General features: G+C 38.2%; 1 long non-coding RNA gene across 3 annotated transcripts; it reads left to right on the top strand.

The window, feature by feature from the left end:
- Positions 1-2221: 2221 nt before the first annotated feature.
- LOC140849384 (uncharacterized) lies at positions 2222-14879 on the top strand. Of its 3 annotated transcripts, none has more exons than XR_012131125.1 (5): positions 2222-2568; positions 2803-3013; positions 6061-6152; positions 12359-12433; positions 13312-14879. It is a non-coding gene; the product is annotated as an uncharacterized lncRNA (long non-coding RNA). The 3 variants fall into 3 exon arrangements; XR_012131124.1 differs by having other exon boundaries at positions 6061-6186; XR_012131126.1 differs by lacking the exon at positions 6061-6152.
- The last annotated feature ends 1305 nt before the right edge of the window (positions 14880-16184 follow it).

The following is a 16184-nucleotide window of genomic DNA, read 5'->3' as shown; positions in this document are numbered from 1 at the left end:
CCAATTAGGCTAGAAGACGAAATAAAAGTCACCCAAATTAGAAAGAAAAAAACCTGTTAGAACTAATAAATGAGGCCCGCAAAATTGTAGGATACAAAATCAATACACAAAAAATCAATTGTATTTCCATACACTAACTATGAATATTAGACAATGATTTCTTGGATATGATACCAAAGGCACAGACAATAAAAGTAAAAATAGATAAATGGGACTACATCAAACCTTAAAACTTCTGAATAACCAAGGAAATAATAAACAGAGCAAAAACACAACCAACAGAATGGGCGAAAATATCTGCAAAGCATATATCTGATACAGGGTTAATATCCAGAATATATAGAGAACCATAATTCAACAAAAACAACAAATGTCCACTGAAGGATGAATGGATATAGAAAGTGTGGTATGTACACACAATGGAATATTATTCAGCCTTAAAAAGAAGAAAATCCTGCCTTTTGCAACAAACATGGATGGTCCTTGAGGGCATTATGCTAAGTGAAATAAGCCAGGAACCAAAAATCAAATATTGCATAATTCCCCATGGGTTATTTAAAGTAGTCGAACTTTCAGAAACAGAAAATAGAATGCTGTTTTCCATGGTCTAGGGGGAGAGTGAAGGGAGGAAGAGGAGTTTCTGTTCAATGGGTAGAGTTTCAGTTCTGTAAGATGAAAAGTTCTACAGATCTGTTGCACAACAATGTGCACAGAGTTAACACTATTGTTAAGAGAGTAAATTTTGTTGCATTTCTTACCACCATAAAAAAAGTGCCTCAGTTATATATTATATATTGGTTAAGTTATACATATTACATGGTTTCCCTACCCATGACACTTACCAGAATGATCAGCTAATCTTCCCTTTCTGAAGCAAGACATCTCCAGCATTCTTCCCCAATCTAGTGCAGAGAATGAATCACTCAGAGATGTGTATTATGTACGGGAAATCTTCCCAAGGTGAGGGAGGTGGAGAGAACATTTACATTTTTATGGCTTTGCTTATGCTTTCCCCAGTTTGAAAAGTACACAACTTATTTGGGGAACTAGTGTACCTGGGGTGACAGGAGAATAAAGGCTGAAGTGCGAGAAAACCAGGACACTTTGAGAGAAAAGGGGGCACTATAAATTATGCCAGGCATAAACCAGGACGTCCTGGGCAAACCAGAATACCTGGTCACCATTGTTCTGACTCTCTAACAAATTCCAACAGCTTTTTCAGATATACCACACAAGCACAGTGGTTTTCTAGCAGTAATCAGGCAGGTCATTTAGATACCCATTCTGAGACTCTGATGCTCCAGTAGCACCAGAAGTACTCCCAGCCCAGCTGGCAGAAATAGATGGCTGGCATGGTGCCTTCTGATGGTGTCTTCATACACAGCTGTTGCCCACAGAGGGCCACAGTAGCTGCTGCAGTCTTTCTATGGCTTATCTCTAACTGCCCTATTCAAGTTCTGCAGCACAGGGTTTCTGCTTCCTTCCTTGCCAACACACTTAGAAAAATCCTGTTGCAAGGAATGCCCTCATTCCTGGAAGCCGTTACTATGAGAATGGGATGATGTCGCCCTCTGGTGTTGCCTAGGAGACAGTGAGGGCATAGCCAATGTAAGGATGTCTCACAGAGGTGATGGCAAGGAAAGCAGAGCACCAGCCCTTAGCAAGCAAGTGCATTCACATTTTCCTATATAATTCTTACAAAAAGAATTCCATTCTTACATTCTCCATTTCTATAGATAAGAAAAGTGTTCAGAGAGATTAACTTACTCAAGGTCACACAGCTAGGAAATGGACCAAAAATTGAACCCAAATCTGTCCAACATTAAAGCCCATGGTTTATCATTCTGTAGGCCACAAAAAATACCGTCTTCAAATATTCAAAATATATTTATGGAACCCTATGTTATGCCAGAAACTGAAGTTGAAGATAGGTTGACTTATTCCATAAAGAGAACTGAGAGTACTTTAAGACGAAATAGATGCACCTATGCATATGTTGGGGGGTGGGGGGAGTGGAGGAAACAGTCTCTCAATGCCTTTGCTTATGATTTCCTTTACTTTTACTGGACTCCTACACCTTTGTTAGTATTTCCCTAGATCCTACATAAACATTCACTGTTTTCCTCATTGATCCTTGTCTCTCTCTTACTGCTGAACCTCCTACCACTTTCTTTGTACCAGCTTTCTTAGTCACCTTGTATTATAGTCGCACCATGCGTCTAATTCCTCCATCTACCATCCTTTTATTACATAAGAAACTACCTGAGAGCTGAGATTGAGCCTTACTTTTTTCATCTCAGAGCCCTATAGCATCTATCATTGTGCTCCACAGAGGATTCACTCTCAAGGCATTTGCAGAATTTGGACTGCAAGAGGTGTCAGCACTGTCCTTGATGAGATTTCAAGACATTAATATCTTCTTCCACTTGATGACATCCCTGTGTCTTCTTACAAATTAGTCATGTTTAATGTCTAATGGCCTGGAAAGATCAAAGTTCTCCTAACTCATTTGCACAAGCTGGTGAAAACGTAGGACAAGGAAACTCAGAGCTGGGAAAAGAGCGGGAGGTATGGTCTCTCTCCACATTTCAAGCGTAGCAGCTGTGGCGACAATGTTCTGACATTCTTTTCTCTGCCCCTTCATTTCCCTATCCCCCTCATCCATATTTGGTAGTTACTCTGTTTTACCCTAGCACCATCTACCCTCTTATTCAACTGCTCCCTTAAATAGAACCTTTCTGCTTTTTCCTTTCCCTAAATGGCTTTCACTGACCCTGACTCTGGTGTGTCCTCTGTTTTCAGGGAAATGTGGGTAACCTCCTGACCTCTAATTCTGCTACAGACCAGCTGTCTTCCCACAGGCCATGTATTAACCCTGTTTAAGCAAGTCTTTAAATTCCTGGGATGCTCAGTCAGCAGCGCTATGAGCAGCAGCACCATCTGCTAGGAGTTAACCCCCAGCTCTCTCGGTTTTAACAGTGGAGGTGATTAGAAATCAAAGCTTCCATATGTGGTAAGATATGAGCTACATAATGTCTTAATGTTTCTCTGCAATTCCACTCATTCTGAGTGTCAGCAAAGTAAGTTTTTATACTGTAAAGGAAAAATTTTTAGTACATTTATTTAGTTTCAGTGATATATAATAGCAAAATATCATAAACAGTTTATATATTCTTTAAATACAAAATTCAGCCCCATGATAGCACAACAAAAACATTTTGAATGGCTTTATAATATTCTGTGATTTTGAAGTATATTTGTTAATCTGGAGAAATGCTTAAGTTATAATGTTGGGTGGAAAAGAAGTAGACTATAATCAATATGAATGAATTATTTTGATGTATTTTCATCTAATCATTTTTTCTGAATATATATTGTAAAAAAATTAGTTTAAAAAGCACTTTTACATATTCATAGTAATAATAAATCAATGCAAACACAATAATTGCACTATAAGTATAGCATGTTAACCAACACAAACCTACAGCCGATGGTGGGATAATCCATTTTTATTGCTTCCACCAGGTCTTGGAACTTTCTTCTACTACCAATTCTTCAATACCACTACCATAAAGAAATCAGTCCTTTCCTTTGTAATCTTTCCTCTCTTTCTTCCCAAAGTCATCCCACACCTTCTTTTTGGCATCTCAGAGTCACAAATAAGGAGAGTAGAAAAGAAGAACAAAACAAACACCTCTCCTATTTAATCTTTTCACCAAAACTCTACTCCTTACATCCCTGAAAAGACACAATGCACTGTCATTAGAGAAAGAGTGGTTGCCCATGAGTATATAATTCCATTAGAAATGACAGTCTCACCACAGCAGGTTCAGACAGGCAAGATTAGAATTTTGTATAGTAATTACCTAATTCTGGTAAACAGGCAAATATACATTATCCTTGATTTTAAAACTAAAATAAGGCACTCTCACATCTTTGGCATGCATATTGAAAGGATTATTTCTCTCTCTTGCATTTGTTTTCAGAATAGGGCAAGAGACACTGAGAGCCCTCATGACAAAACACTTATCCCTCCAGACAGCTGAGTATTTCCACAGATGGAAATGGCATCTACTTGGAAGAGCTTTTTAAATATGTATTTAGACAGCAAATGTTTAAAATACAGTTGAGCCCTGTCAGACCAAGAGTCATTTCCAATCATTCCAGTTGTATTCAGAATGTAAGCAGGTCAGAAGAACACCCCTAGCAACATTAGAGAAAAAGAGATGGTCAGTATCAGCCTGTAACAAACTGCATCCATGGTGGTTTGGCATTTGAAGAAAAAGTGTATGGAGGGGAGGTACAAAGATATACAGATTTAATTCCTTGATAAGTTTTCCCTTTTTATGAATTTCCACACTTGATTAATCTTTCATTGCCCTTAATCTATTATAGTGAGCACACACATACACCAGCCCACAACAATGGAGATTAAGTTCCCGATTATCCACAAAATGGAAGAAGTTGAATTTGAGAAATTTAAGAGCCTAAAGCATAAATACAGTTGACAGACTGAGTTTATTTTTGTACTTCTACAGGTCCCTTATAAATAAAACTATGAAACAGCACTTTAAATAAAGAAATTATCAATGACCTTCAGTAAGACTTAAATAAGTAATAATGGGTCTATACTTAGTAAAATGGACATTAGTGGAAGAAAAATATTACTTATCAAGTCCTACTGGTCTTCTATTTCTGACTGTAATCTGTATACATCTGTAATATATCTGACTGAGCCCTTTCTTCCCATGGCTCCCCCAACCTTAGACTAACCTTGACTAGAATCTTTTACTCATCAGACCTAAGAAACTAAGATGAGGAACAGAACTAATGGTGGAAAGATTCATTTAAATGAGAATATAGAGAAATAATAGACATGCCCAGGAATTTTCAAAGAGGCAGTCAGAAACAGAGTACTAAAAATAAAGAAAGACATTAGGGGTGGATGGAGATAGACATTAGGGAGTTATCTAAGTGGGAATGAGGATGGAATAATGACAAGGGAAGGAACCAAGCAGGGCTGATGCTTGGAAAAATTCAAGGGTAGTAGAGAGAGAAGAAAGGCATAAGACAAGGGAAGAAGTGATTTTTCCTAGGCTTTTTCAACTCTTCTGAAGGTTCACAAAGGCCAAGAGAATGGAAATTTTCAGAAGAAATGGATGCGTATCATGATTGAATGAGACAGAAAAGTAGAAGAAAACAGGGACAAAAGTCATTGATTTGATCGCTAGGAGTTGGATGATCTTTGGTTTCTGAACTTGCCCCTTCACTAACTTGCTTCTCACCAGATCCAGAGGATTTAAAGAGCTGGTGAGCTATGAGGAAAACAAAGAACAAGAGTAGACTCCTCCATTTCCTTCATTGTCAAATTTATTTCCCGTTTTCTTTTTCAAGATGAGAGAGTAAGGGAATCAAGTGAACTTTCTACAGAATGAAAGAGGTTTAGTTGTGTCCAGTTAAGAGGTGAACTATCATTCAATTATGCCAAATAAGTAAACTGGCCATTACATTTTCTTCAGCCCCAGGTGTTTTAATTCTTTGCACTCTCTGTACTTATTATTTTATTAATGAATATGAACATGACTATCTGAATGATAATGAAAATTAAAGGTACTGTCATTCTAAATGCCAAAGTTGGGAGGCCAATTGGTGGTCATCTAGCTTGACTGTCTACAGAAACCACATTGTCTATTCCCAGAAGTAGTGGCTAGGAAGTCTCTGTGTGATCAAAACACTTCTAATAATTTTTAAACTCTCTCATGTATTGTTTTGCGTGTTTTTAAGGGGAGAAAAACTAGTAAATAAAAGGGTGGCTATTAAAAAGGAGCTGAATAATTAATTTCTCTACTGTATGGCAATTTTCAAACATTTGAAGAGCTGCTATATTTCTAAGTATTCTTTAACTTAAACATTTATTGAGAATACTGTACAAAGATGAAGAAAACTGCTCCCCCCTCCAAAATGGGAAATTGCAAAAAGAACCTAGTTTTTTTTAATATCCTCTCACCTCCTTAACTTACCATGTGCATTTCCTAATGGCTTTTTTTTTCTCAAAAATAGTATGCCCTGAACTGCCTGCATCAGAACAGTAGAAGAAACATCCGTCTTTTATGTTCTTCACATTGAATCTGGTATTCAATGTCACATGGTTTGTAAGTAGTGAGTTTGTAAAATCAGATGTTTATGGTGAGTACCAAAGATATTCCCTTCGTTCTAAAGGAAGGCATTACCATGTAAAAATGAGAACCTGATCATGTGGATAGCATCCAAGACTCTTTAGAAACAACTGTTTGACCAGTTGTGTTGAGAAGAAACTCAATCTGGAGGGTTAAAAGAAGTAGCACATTCTCATGCTGTCAACCTCACTAGAAAAATTTTCCTCCTTCAAGTGGGACAAAAAATGTAAGATGTCCGAAGGATCTTTGGGTCAATGCCTGAACTAACTTCTTGATCATAGTGTAGAGAATTCACATATGCAACAAAGTCCTTTTTTCTTTTCTGGAAAGTTTTGTATAGAATGTAAACTTTCCAAATTATCTGATTTGTAGTGGGTATAGTTCACAAACTATCAAGAGCATAGGCAAAATGTTCAGCAAGAGTATTTTGGGCTTAGAATAAGATTCTTAAAAGGAGCTCCCTTTCCCCCCATAGAATAGTTTATAGATGTGGAAATACTAAAAATAAAGATTAAAATTTCCACAGAAATAAACATCTCAAAGCACGATTCTCCATTCTATTTCTTCTCCATATGTTTGGCACCACATTTTAACACATCATTTGTGGTCTACTAAATGTAGACAGATAATCTTGGTTATGTAGTTCCAAAATACTAAAGAAAGCCAAGCTTCTAGGAGGGAATGTATACATTGTACTTTGCATTTTTTTATTTTCATAATTAACAGGTAAAAATTTCAATAAAGTAGTGTAAGGAAAAGCACTTAGGTAGAATCTTAGTTAAAAGCTTGTTACTGTAAGTAATTTCATGCCTCCCATAAAATAATATCCAAGATGATTTCTTCTATATATAAAAAATACATAGATAGCCCTACTAGGAAATAATGCTAGGATTATACTAAGTCATCTGGCATTCATGTTGTTACTACTAATGACATACAAATATAGCCATATATTTGGAAGCTCTTGTGAGGCAAGGTCTATACCATATCATCTATGAACCTATCACTGTACCAAGTATGTAAATAATTATAAGGAAGGGATATGTTTTCTGTGCTGGTCATTTTCCTGCTTGCTCTCAAATTCATTCCCAACCATATGCCCCAGCAATTCCACTTCTGGGAATTTACTTGAAGAAAATAAAATTACTAATTTGAAAAGACATATATGTACTATTATGTTTGTTGCAACTATATTTATAATAGACAAAATATAGAAACAATCTAAATGTCCATTGATAGATGAACAGATAAAAAAGATGGAGTACATATATGTAATGGAATATTAGTCATAAAAAGAATGAAATCACACCCTTTGGAATAACATGGATGGACCTAGAGGGTATTATGCTAAGTGAAATAAGTCAGAGAATAATAAAACCATGTGATTTCACTTATATGTGGAATCTAAAAAGTAAAACAAACAAAATAGAAATAGACTCAAAACACAGAACTTAAACTGGTGGTATGGCAACCATCAGAGAATAGAAAGGGGGAGATGGGTGAAACAGGTAAAGCGGAAAAATTAGTGAGAATGTTTGATATCTTGATCTGGTTGATGGTTACATGAGTGTACACACATGTCAACATTGATTGAACTGTACATTAAGATTTGTGCATTTTATTGTATGTATCTCAATTTAAAAAAAAGAGAAGTAGGACAGGATTCTGGGAAAATTGCAGAGTAGAAAAGCACCAGCAATCTGTCTCCTTACCTTGACAGCAATTGCATTGGCAGAATCTGTCTGATGTAACTATTTTAGAACTCTGGAATCTGTGAAGACTTGCAGCTTCCAGAGGAAGACTTGGAACTTAAATTGTGATTAATTTTGGTCAATGCCCAGTAGCAGTTACCCTATCCCCAATCATATGGCAGGAAGCTATGCACCTGTTCTTGGAACAACCTACACACAGTTTTCAGGAGTCAAGGTAAGCAAAAAAGACACTGTCCTCCAGATATTGGAGATCTGTCCTCTGATTGTTACTTCTGATCACAGAGGTGCCGACAAAGAAATGGGCAGCTGATACTGTTGCACCTCCCCTCATTGTTGCAAGCCCCTTGCACTCTGGCTGACATGTCTTCCAGGGGACTAAGGGCCACCACCCTCCCCTCCCCTTCATTTTTATATTTTCTTCTTCTAAAAGGCAAACATTAAACAGTAGGACATTCAAGAGCAAAAGCATTTACAGGTAAAATTAGAAAGTGACTATACATCCCAGGGAAAAAAGTAAAGACTCAGGAAAGACCTAAGAAGACTTCAAGTTTGCACCATAGGTTGATCCATGGAACAGAGACAGCCTACAATAATAAAAAAGCCAAAATAATAATAACAACAGAAAAACTCCAGCAAACTCTGGGGAAAGGAGATAATCTTATTTCAAGAGTTATCATCTTATTACATTTAAATTCCATTTTTCAACAGCAACAGCAACAAAAACAAAAATACAAGGAATACAAAGAAATAAGAAAGTGGCTCATTCAAAGGAAAAAAATAAATCAGCAGAAACTGTACCTGAAAAAGACCTGATGGCAGATCTATTAGACAAAGACTTTAAAACAACTAACTTAAAAATGCTCAAATAACTAAAGTAAGATGTGGAGAAAGCAAATAAAATGATGTATGAACAAAATGGAAATGTCAATAAATAGAAAACAAAAAACAAACCAAAATGAAATTCTGGAGCTTAAGAGTAAAATAATTGAAATGAAAAAATCATTAGTGGAATTCAAAGGCAGATTTGAGCTGGCAGAAGAAAGAATGAGTGAACTTGAAGATAGGATAATGGAAGTTATTAAGGCTGAAGAACAGAAAGAAAAACGACTGAAAAACATGAACAGAGTCTAAAGGACCTGCAGGACACCATCACATGGATTAACATATGTGCTTTGGGCAAGTCCCAGAATGAGAGGAGAGAAACGGGCAAAACAATATTTGAAGAAAAAATGGCTGAAAACTTCCCAAATTTTATGAGACATAGATATATCAACATCCAAGAAACTCAATGGAATCCAAGAAAGATGAGCCCAAAGAGACCCACACTAAGACACATTATAATCAGACTTATGAAAGGCAAAGATGAAAAGAGAATCTTAAAAGCAGCAAGCAAGAAGCAGCTCATCACATACAAGAGATCCTCAATGAGATTCCCAATCAGAAAGTTTGGAAGCCAGAAGGCAGTGCAGATAACATACAGAGTAATCTTCCCTGACCATAATGGGATAAACTTAGAAATCAATAACAGAAGCAAAACTGGAAAATTCACAAATTTGTGGAAATTCAACAACACATTTTTAACCAATGTATCAAAAGAGAAATCACAAGGGAAATCAGGAAATATTTAGAGATAAATTAAAATAAAAACACAGCATACTAAAAATTAGGGGATGCATTGAAAGCAGTACTAAGGGGGAAATAGGAACAGAATAGGGAACCCAGAAATAAACCCTCCTGTGTATGGTTAAATGGTTTTGTACAAGGTGTCAACACCATTCAATGGGGAAAGGATGGTCTTTTCAACAAATGGTGTTAGGAAAGATGGATATCCAATGCAAAAGAATGAAGTTGGACGTTTACCTAACACCATATCCAAAAATTAACTTAAATTGATCAAAGACTTAAATCTAAGACCTAAAATTCTAAAACTTTTAGAAGAAAATAGCACAAAACCTTCACAACACTGGATTTGGCAATGATTTCTTAGATATGACACCAAAGGCACAGGCAACAAAGGAAAAATAGACAAACTGGACTTCACTGAAACAAAAAACTTGTGCATCAGAGGACATTATCAACAGAATAAGAAGGCAACCCACAAAATGGGAGAAAATGTTTGCAAAATATATATGTGATAAGGGCTTCATAACAAGGATATATAAGGAAGGGCCACTTGGACTCAACAACAAAAAAACAAACAACCCAATCTAAAATGGGCAAAGGACTTGAACAGATATTTCTCCAAAGATGATACATATATGGCAAATAAACTCATGAGATGTTCAACATCACTGATAACTAGGGAAATGCAAATCAAAATTACAACAAGATACCATGACTTCATACCCATTAGGATGTCTACTATAAAAATCAACAAAAGACAACAAAAACAAAAACAAAAAACCAGAAAATAACACATGTTGGCAAAGATGTGGAGAAATCGGAACCCTTGTGTCTGTTCATAGGAATGTAATATGGTACTAGCACTGTGGAAAATAGCATGGTTATTCCTCAAAAAATTAAAAATAGAATTATCTTATGGCTCAGCAATTCTACTTCTGGATATAGACCCAAAGGAATTGAAAGCAGGGTCTTAAAGAAACATTTGTACACCCATGTTTATAGCAGTGTTACTCACAACAGCTAAAACACGAAAGCAACATGATGGATGAATGGATAAGCAAAATGTGCTATGTACATACAACAGAATATGATTCAGCTTTAAAAAGGAAGGAAATAATGACACAGGTTACAACGCGGATCCCTCTTGATGGCATTATACTAAGTGAAAAAAGCCAATCACTAAAAGAGAAATATTGTATACCACTCACATGAGGTATCTAAAGTATTCAAATTCATAGGAACAGAAAAGTAGAACAGTGGCAGCCAGAGGCTTTGGGGAGGGGTAAATGGTGAGCTGTTGTTTAATAGGTATATATAGAGTTTCAGTTTTGTAAGATGAAAAAGTTCTATCTTACAAAAGTGAATATACTTAACAGTGCTGAACACTTAAAAATTGTTAACTCAGTAATTTTACGTGTTTTTTTAACACATAAAAAAAGATCATGCAAATAAAGTGCTTAAAAAGGAAAAAAAAAGGTTAGAAGCATAAGAATGAAAGCTGACTGGTAAAAACAGCAACGAGTGCTGATTTGCTTGCTTGCTCCCCCATGCATTCCCCATTGCTCCTCTATTCCAAATGGACCATGGGAACCCACATTTTTCTGGCTTCTTTGCCAATCACTTCTGGCTAAATTCAGCCAATGAGAGATGGTGGGAAACTGGAGGAAACGAGGAGGGAAAGCCAGGCTCTTTTCTCCTTCTCTAACTGCTGCAGGTAGCATTTCCAGTTGACCCTTAGTCTTCCCTGTGATCCCAGCCCCAAAAAGACAGTCCCTCCCTTTGTGATACCACCTTCTGCGAGCAGACCCCTGACCCATGCCATGGGATGGTTCTAGTTCCTGATAGGTAAACCCACTTCTTGGATCTGGTAACCTCATCCTCTGATTTCCAGTGCTTCAAAGAGTGGAGTGGCTGTTAGATGTTACTAACCTCTGGTTTGCCTCACCACCCACTGTTTGACTTCATTTTTTCCTCACCCATTTAGCTCATTCCCTATGTAATAGTCATCTTGAATGAAAGAGTAGGTTCTGTTTTTGCAAATGAATCCCAACTAATGCAACCCCTTGTTATAGACACTGCTAAACCTAATGTACAAGAAGAGATCACAGATCTTCTAAATTACACTATTTGATCTACACTGACCTCTTAAATAAGGCCTACATGTTTTCTATGTTTCATATAGTTTTATGCAGCTTTTCTAGGGCTACAATTGATACTCATCATCTCTCTCCACTATCCACTCACCCTTAGCTTCCTTTCACCCTCAGCTAGTATTCTTCTGGTCCTGTGGCTGATCTAGTGGTTACCAGGCACTTTTCAGGCCATGATTCTTGTACTTGTCTATTTAACAGCAAATGGGTTAAGGAAATACCAAGAACCACCCAAGTTACCCCAGGTACCAAACATATTCCTCTGTTCCCATTGTATAAAAGCAGCTGGACCTCTAACATCATAGGTCTGCCGGGTCCCCTGGCCCAATGGGAAAGGCCACTTGCACTCCTACCTGGACCTGATGCAGATATTTTTCCTGTTTCCTGCATCAACTCATGCCCAAGATCACACAGATACTGGGTTACTAAACCTTCTGGGCCCAAGTTTCCTCACCTGGAAAATTAAGAGAATTACAGTACATATTTTACTGGGCTGTTGTGAAGATTAAATAAATTCATGTAAATAAAGCATATAAGTAGTGCCTGACATAATAAACTTTGTAAGAGTAAACTCTAGTTTTTATATTAATTTACATATTTGCCATGATCCACAAAGAAAGGGATACAAGAATATATATGAGTGTTTAAAAAGAGGACTGTGCTTAAATTTGTCTATTTTCTTGATTCGCTTCAATAGAAGTTCAAGATCCTTCACCATGTCATATGTGAAGAGAAAAGCTAAGCCTGGACATATGAGAAGATTAACATCCAGGTAAGTGACCTTTGACTAAGTGATCTAGGGGCCACTGGATAATCGTTACCTTTTCCACTCCCCAGGTGGACATTCACAGGTGTGTTTTACATGATTCTTTGGGGGGTTGCTGTCATGATCAAGCCTCAGTTTCCCACAGAGGTGATCACCTCAACTACTCACCACTGAAATGGCTTGCCCTCCTTCCCTGTTTGACTATTCCCAGCCCCAACTCTCATTTCTTGAGGTAACATCCCCAAATCAACTCCTTGCAAGGAAGATCTCTCAGACTCTGCCTTTTGAGGACATTTAGGCTAAGATACTACAAGTAGCCCAAGGAGGCAAATGCTCAAGGTGGGATTCTGGACCTGGGTCACTCTCTAGTCACCCCATTGCTGGTTGATGACCCCAGTTGCTTTCACTATGGTGGATCTGCAGTGCTGGTGGAAGGGAAGCATCAGCATATGCGGGAGGCAGTAGCGCTTAAACAGTATGGCACGATGGTAAGGACAAGGATAGCGGAGCTGTCTGGTTCTCAAAACGGACTTTAGACACCTTGATAGAAGAAAATGACAGACTCAGATTACCCACTTTAACTCAAGTCAGATACATTCAGGGTATTATTTAATGACCATTATCTCAGCAGCTATGGGGCAAGTGGTTGCTAAAAATCAGGCCCAAGATATGCATATTAATAGCAGAGCCACAACAAACACAGTTGAAGGTTGGGCTTTCAAAGCGAGACTGTAAAACCTGGGATGGAGACATTTGGTAGAAAAGTCAGAGAAGCCTAAATCCTCAGATATCCTTGAATTTTCCAAGCCCTTTCCCTTGTTACAGGAAAAAAAAAAAACACCTCCCTTTACTTGGGTAACATGCAAAGTTCTCATTTGTAACAGGTGCTTCAAAAGATGCTGTTTGTCCTCCTTAAGATCTACCCACGCCTCATCTCTTTGAACTTAAGATCAATAACTATGTTGATAGCCGCCTGAGCAAAGGAATGCAGCAACTACACAAGAAGGAAACAGCTTTCAGACCAAAGAATTCTAAGACTTGGGCTAACATTTGGCCATGAACTGGAGAAACATGAAAGTGGATCTTCAAAGTGTTAGAGCAGAGAGACCTGAATAAGACTACATTAAGAAACAACTTATTGACATGGTGGCACTCTCTAGTGATTCAAGATTTAAAGTCTTGTCAAAGAGTCCTGGAGGCACTGCAATATGCTGTTGACATGACTCCCACAGATGGTATGTCAAGTTATGTTGCTTGGGAAGCATACTCTCAGGTAGAGATTAATATGCAGGAAACTTTTAGTGAATGCTCTTTGAATCAAATAGTGGGAAACAAATCAGTCCTGGACTAAGGGGTACTTGGATTACAATGCAGTCTCACAAAGGCACCCTGGAGAACTCTGAAGCTGGGATGGCTCTTCAGAGTTGCTGAGGTGAACTAAGACTGAGCCTTTACACTCACACACTGCCCAAGCATTGGACGTAGACTACCTCCAGAAAGGGGTCATTGAGGGCTCACAATGCTGGTGTGCCAGTGAAGATCCATTATATTGGCATGAGAAGATAGGGTTGGTTTTACCCAATGGGTAAAGGAAGAAGTATGTCTGGAACCCAAGGGATTCAGTGGGCAGCTCATGGTTCTTTCATGCCCAGGGATAACTGGGCAAATTCAGCAACCATGCCCAATAAACATAAAACACCTTTTTGGAATGAAGGTCTGGGACACCCAACCTTAGGGAAGCAGCCTAGACACGCTGATGTGCTGGTGCAAAGCTTAGCAAAATGTGGAATGCATGATGGAAGAGGGAAGACAAATATTAATCATAGCCTCAGAAGCAGTTGGAGCACTGAACTGTACCTCATTTTACACTGTCATGACCTAGCATTATGTAATGAAGCGAACTTAACAGTGGTTCAAGAGGTAACCTGTATCAGACTTTCTCTTGTGCTCTGCCTCACATCTTCTCAGCTCACTTCCTTACTTTCACCAATGCTGGGTAACCAGTTACACAAGGGTAACTTAACAGATTTTGTCTCAAGCCACACCAAATGTTTCTTACTTTCTGTGCCCATCAATCCCATTTCTCCATGATTACTGTATGGAATACCTGCAGGAATCTACTCAGTGAAGTTGATGCACAAAAACGGACAGGAAAAACAACACACTTGGAGTAACCCTTGCCTCATGAGAGATGGCAGATCATAGTCTCCTCTCCCATCCCTTATGAAGACAATTTTGCGGTACATTCTATTGGGCCCAGTTGCCCCCAGAGCTGATCAGCCTGGGCTTTTCCCCCTTCCCTATTTGATCCTTCATAGTCCCCTATTCCGCTTTCTTGTGTTCACTTCTCCAATACACTACTTGCATCCAAGCCTTTGTCTTGCTTTTTTTCTTTTCTTTTTTTTGTGTGCTTCTTGGTGATCTCACACTTAAAATGGCCCCAAGTGCAGTGCTAAAGTGCACTCTAGTATCCCTGTGCATGGGGAGGCTGTGATGTGTCTTTTTTTTTTTTTGGTATAATTAATCTACAATTACATGAAGAACATTATGTTTACAAGGCTCCCCCCTTCACCAAGTCCCCCCCCCCGCATACCCCTTCACAGTCACTGTCCATCTGCGTAGTAAGATGCTGTAGAATCACTAGTCTTCTCTGTGTTGCACAACCCTCCCTGTGACCCCCCATGCACTATACATGCTAATCGTAATGACCTCTTTCTTTATCCCCACCCTTATCCCTCCCTTCCCACCCATCCTCCCCAGTCCCTTTCCCTTTGGTAACTGTTAGTCCATTCTTAGGTTCTGTGATTCTGCTACTGTTTTGTTCCTTCAGTTTTCCTTTGTTCTTATACTCCACATATGAGTGAAATCATTTGGTACTTCTCTTTCTCTGCCTGGCTTATTTCACTGAGCATAATACCCTCTAGCTCCATCCATGTTGTTGTGAATGATAGGATATGTTTTTTTCTTATGGCTGAGTAATATTCCATTGTGTATATGTACCACATCTTCTTTATCCATTCATCTGCTGATGGAAATTTAGGTTGCTTCCATATCTTGGCTATTGTAAATAGTGCAGCGATAAACATAGGGGTGCATCTGTCTTTTTCAAACTGGAGTGCTGCATTCTTAGGGTAAATTCCTAGAAGTGGAATTCCTGGGTCAAATAGTATTTCTATTTTGAGCATTCTGAGGAACCTCCATACTGCTTTCCACAATGGTTGAACTAATTTACATTCCCACCAGCAGTGTAGGAGGGTTCCCCTTTCTCCACAACCTCACCAACATTTGTTGTTGATTGTCTTTTCGATGATGGCAATCCTTACTGGTGTGAGGTGATATCTCATTGTGGTTTTAATTTGCATTTCTCTGATGATTAGAGATGTGGAGCATCTTTTCATGTGCCTGTTGGCCATCTGGATTTCTTCTTTAGAGAACTGTCTATTCAGCTCCTCTGCCCACTTTTTAATTGGATTATTTGCTTTTTGTTTGTTGAGGTGTGTGAGCTCTTTATACATTTTGGATGTCAATCCTTTATCGGATCTGTCCTTTATGAATATATTCTCCCATACTGTAGGATACCTTTTTGTTCTATTGATGGTGTCCTTTGCTGTACAGAAGCTTTTTAGCTTGATATAGTCCCACTTGTTCATTTTTGCCTTTGTTTCACTTGCCCAGGGAGATATGTTCATGAAGAAGTCACTCATGTTTATGTCCATGAGATTTTTGCCTATGTTTTTTTCTAAGAGTTTTATGGTTT

This window comes from Manis javanica, chromosome 5 (assembly GCF_040802235.1).
Source record: "Manis javanica isolate MJ-LG chromosome 5, MJ_LKY, whole genome shotgun sequence".
NCBI lineage: Eukaryota > Metazoa > Chordata > Mammalia > Pholidota > Manidae > Manis > Manis javanica.
The sequence above is the reverse complement of the archived record's forward strand: the minus strand, read 5'-3'. Positions and strand labels throughout refer to the sequence as shown.